Source organism: Battus philenor, unplaced genomic scaffold, assembly GCF_028537555.1.
Source record: "Battus philenor isolate CCGP_79_NKW_IND1 unplaced genomic scaffold, ilBatPhil1.0.hap1 SCAF_36, whole genome shotgun sequence".
NCBI lineage: Eukaryota > Metazoa > Arthropoda > Insecta > Lepidoptera > Papilionidae > Battus > Battus philenor.
This window is the reverse complement of record NW_027181700.1, coordinates 415,001-420,000: the sequence shown is the minus strand read 5'-3', so window position 1 is coordinate 420,000 and position 5,000 is coordinate 415,001. Positions and strand designations below refer to the sequence as shown.

The window sequence follows — 5,000 nt, the reverse complement described above, 5'->3', positions numbered from 1 at the left end:
GACGATGACGATGATGATTATGATGATACGAGCGTAAACGAAAATCTCGACACGCATACGCGAGCGCGAGTACTTTTCGTTAGCGATCGATCGTCCGGCCCTTTCGGTATCGGTCCGTATCGATACGATAATATAACGTTCGCACTGGAACGACGACGCGTATCACCGACATAATACGGATGCGTAGCGACGACGAGCGGTGAACTCTCTCGCATCGGGCTAGGCGCGCGCGCACATGAACATCACGTAATGTTTACTTACATATGTTTGTGTGTGCGTTACGCTTGCCGCGCAAGAAAACATTCACCGCCTGCCGGTCGCATCCGTCGGAGACGCGTCGTCTGTGCTTCCGATATATTTTATTATATCGTATACACGAACCGATGAGCTCGGACGAAGACCGCACTACGAAGACTCGCGTCTTAGCGATGCGTGTAATCTTTTCACACTCGTTTCATATTCAATACAATTCGATATATTTAAACGGACCGTAAACGCGCTCCGCGCGTACGCGGACGTGAGGGGTGCAGCACCCCGCCGTCCGTCGTCCGTCGCGAAGAACGTTCAACGGAAACCGTCAATTGTTCGAAAGAGCGCGCGCCCGCTCGCCCGCGCGCGGTAGTGCGGCAGCGGCAGCGCGACGACAGCGACGGCGGATAGTGAGAGAGAGAGAGAGTGAGAGCCGCGGCGGCGCGGACGAGAGACTCTTATTAGAGATCGTCCCATCGCACCGTCCGCGAGCTCGTTCATCACCCCCCACCAACCCGCCGCCGCCGCGTCGCGCGTCACCGCCGCGCGCATCGACCGGCGCGAGCGCACGTAGCGCGCGTTCTACACCGAACAGTGTGGTTTTTATATTTTAACAGCCGGCCCTCAGACAGGAGTGGTCCTGGATATTTCTCCACGGACCGCAATGTGCGTTCGAAATGTCGATGTTCAAATGTGTCCTGCAGTTCACACTATGACGCGCAGTTAACTGCGTTCTTCATCGACCCGCGAGCCAAGTGATCCACCGTCCAGGGTAATGGTTTTTTCTTAATGTTGTTATTACTTACGGTAGCGGCCTACGGCTCTCGCCGTCGGCCACTTGATTGTCCGTTTTTATGTATTAACGTCGAAAGTTGGTCGAATTCATGTGCGCCGAGGCGTTCATAAAGAAACGGCACCGAAAAAGCTTAACGCCCCGACGCGAATCCTTTAGAATGATGAACGACGACGACCCGCGCACCCCCCAACGAGCTGGCGTGACGCACGACATTGTCATCTTTCTAACCGCTTAAATTTCGTTTTGTATAGCGCCAACCGACAATAAAGGGCCTGAGCTAGGCAGTGGGGATTTTCACCGCTTCGAACGCTCCGTTTGGTATGCCCCGGTCGGCGCTCGTCTCTCGGCGTTTTTCCGCCACCCGGCCGCTTCGACGGCGGCGGAGGCAGCGGCGGCGGTAGCACTTTCGACGAATGCCACCACCGCCACCGGCCACCGCCACGGCGCCGTCGCCGCTGCGCCGTTAGGCGTAATAGACGCTAGAGACAATTATTTCACATTTTATTTTTTATACATATATACAAACACGCACACACACACGCACGCACACGCGCGCGCGCTCGTCCGCATTAGATACGAACAGCAGCGCGCGCGCGTACGTACATATATATGTATATATGTCGTATATATATATCATTATGGATGTATTACATATATATATGTGTAAACACGGTATGTACGAAGTCGTCGTCGTCGTCGTCGTCGTCGTCGTCGCAACAGCAACAACAGCAACAGCAACAGCGGCGCAACAACGTTCGTGAACATATCACGCGTCTCGCACACATACACACACGTTAATGATCCTTCCGCAGGTTCCCCTACGGAAACCTTGTTACGACTTTTACTTCCTCTAAATGATCAAGTTTGGTCAACTTCCCAGCAACGCCGACGGCCGTGAAGCCACCGCGTGTCGGTCCGAAGACCTCACTAAATCATTCAATCGGTAGTAGCGACGGGCGGTGTGTACAAAGGGCAGGGACGTAATCAACGCGAGCTTATGACTCGCGCTTACTAGGAATTCCTCGTTTATGGGGGATAATTGCAAACCCCAATCCCCAGCACGAAGGAGTTTCAACGGGTTGCCCGGGCCTCTAGGCCAGGGAGAACATGCTGATTCCTTCAGTGTAGCGCGCGTGCGGCCCAGGACATCTAAGGGCATCACAGACCTGTTATTGCTCAATCTCGTGCGGCTCGAAGCCGCCGGTCCCTCTAAGAAGAATTTTAATACGTCGCCAGTGAGTTGCGCCACCGGAGCGGCGCACACCTAAATGACGACGCCTATTTAGCAGGCTAGAGTCTCGTTCGTTACCGGAATTAACCAGACAAATCGCTCCACCAACTAAGAACGGCCATGCACCACCACCCACCGAATCAAGAAAGAGCTGTTAATCTGTCAATCCTTCCGGTGTCCGGGCCTGGTGAGATTTCCCGTGTTGAGTCAAATTAAGCCGCAGGCTCCACTCCTGGTGGTGCCCTTCCGTCAATTCCTTTAAGTTTCAGCTTTGCAACCATACTCCCCCCGGAGTCCAAAATCTTTGGTTTCCCGGAAGCTGCCCGCCGAGCCATCGTAGTAACGTCGGCGGATCGCTAGATGACATATTTACGGTTAGAACTAGGGCGGTATCTAATCGCCTTCGAACCTCTAACTTTCGTTCTTGATTGATGAAAACACCTTTGGCAAATGCTTTCGCTGATGTTCGTCTTGCGACGATCCAAGAATTTCACCTCTAACGTCGCAATACGAATGCCCCCAGTTATCCCTATTAATCATTACCTCGGAGTTCTGAAAACCAACAAAATAGAACCGAGATCATATTCTATTATTCCATGCACGAAATATTCAAGCAGCATTTTGAGCCCGCTTTGAGCACTCTAATTTGTTCAAAGTAAAATTGTCGGCCCATCTCGACACTCACCGAAGAGCACCGCGATAGGATTTTGATATTGAACCGCCGTTTTACCGACGGCTCACCGACGATATGCTCCGCAGACGTGTCAGTATCACCGCGGATGCGGTGCACCGACAGCGCGGCGCACAAATGCAACTACGAGCTTTTTAACCGCAACAATTTTAGTATACGCTATTGGAGCTGGAGTTACCGCGGCTGCTGGCACCAGACTTGCCCTCCAATTGTTCCTCGTTAAAATATTTAAAGTGTACTCATTCCGATTACGAGGCCTCGTAAGAGTCCCGTATCGTTATTTTTCGTCACTACCTCCCCGTGCCGGGAGTGGGTAATTTGCGCGCCTGCTGCCTTCCTTGGATGTGGTAGCCGTTTCTCAGGCTCCCTCTCCGGAATCGAACCCTGATTCCCCGTTACCCGTGACAACCATGGTAGTCGCAGAAACTACCATCGAAAGTTGATAAGGCAGACATTTGAAAGATGCGTCGCCGGTGCTGGACCATGCGATCGGCAAAAGTTATCCAGATTCATCAAAATTAACGACTTCGGACGCGAGGCCCTCCGTCGATTGGTTTTGATCTAATAAAAGCACTCATCCCATCACTGGTCAGAGTTCTGATTGCATGTATTAGCTCTAGAATTACCACAGTTATCCAAGTAACCGAGGTAAGATCTAAGGAACCAAAACTGATATATTGAGCCATTCGCGGTATCGCCTTAATACGGCTTGCACTGAGACATGCATGGCTTAATCTTTGAGACAAGCATATAACTACTGGCAGGATCAACCAGGGAGCTAGCTAGTAGAGCTAACACACACCAACACCGCACATACGAGAGATATGAGGGTGATGATGATATGATAGACGTGTGACAAGCGACGCGTCGGACGTTCGAAACGCCGTGACGCGCCGGTGCCTAGGTAGCTTTTTGCGTGCGTGCGTGCGTGCGTATTTATTACAATACACACACAACACCACACCGCAACAACAAAATGAATTCGTTTTTCTATCTGTTCACGGAGGAAAATGTATATCTCAACACTCGCCTCGCGTTCGTCCAGATTTACTTTGGACGCGGCATCGCGTCCGATTCATCGGAACGTTCTTTGACGAGACACATACAAATCTTCACTTTTATAAAATATCGTTTCGCAAAACGAACAATGACCGATTTCCAGCCCGGTTTTAGAGAGATCCGAAATCCTTGATTTATATATCATGATCGACCGTCGCGCGACTAGCGCGCGACGAGCTCGTTGATGCGATGCGTTAAGGGCCGCCCCGAAGTCGACTCGGGAGCCCAACGCCGTTCGCGTTAATTAAACGAGACGTTCTCTTACGCCTTCCGCTCTTACATAACGGAGACGTCGTCCGACACAGTTTACGGTGTGTTGTTGTGGGGAGATGATCCCCTTTTTCTTCCCTCCTCCGCCGCCGCTGTGTCGTTCGTGCGTTTGTCGGTTATAGAAGTTTCAGTTTCGGGCGTTCTCGTTGGTGGCGCGCGTTGTTTGTGTATCGGTGTTATTAGTTTTGTTCGATTCGCGCGCGTTTTCTAAGAATAATTTTTAAATTTTTTTTTTTTTTTATAAAAAAAAAAAAAAAAACTAAATCTAAAAAAAACGCAATCTCCGCAAACAAACTAACACCACCACCACACACACACACACCCCACCAACCAAAAAAACACACTCCACACTCCACAACCACCAACAAACAAAACAAAACAGAAGAGCATCGGAGAGAACTCGATTCGGCCGACCGGCGCGTCTCGCGCCAGTCCCATGTATATGCGGGAACGACTGTATGCGTCTCCGCGTAGCGCTATAGAGCGTTCGCGTATCGATTGCATACCACCGATCTACATATCTATATCTGACCCTGATCTCGATGTCATCGTCGTCGTCATCATCATCATCATCATCATCATCATCATCATCATCATCATCATCATCATCGTTCGACCCGATCGCGGATTGCGCGTAGCCAGCCGCCGATGCGTTCGCGTATCGATTTCTGAAAACGACAGAGTCCGGTCCCGTTCGCGTATCG

The 5,000-nt window shown here is 51.0% G+C and overlaps 2 non-coding genes across 2 annotated transcripts; both read right to left on the bottom strand.

Annotated features, from left to right (window-relative positions):
- Positions 1 to 867: 867 nt before the first annotated feature.
- On the bottom strand, positions 868 to 1,024 carry LOC137927791 (5.8S ribosomal RNA). The gene has a single exon (XR_011107924.1). It is a non-coding gene; the product is annotated as a 5.8S ribosomal RNA (ribosomal RNA).
- An 816-nt stretch (positions 1,025 to 1,840) lies between these two features.
- LOC137927691 (small subunit ribosomal RNA) lies at positions 1,841 to 3,744 on the bottom strand. Its single transcript, XR_011107836.1, has one exon. It is a non-coding gene; the product is annotated as a small subunit ribosomal RNA (ribosomal RNA).
- Positions 3,745 to 5,000: the final 1,256 nt, after the last annotated feature.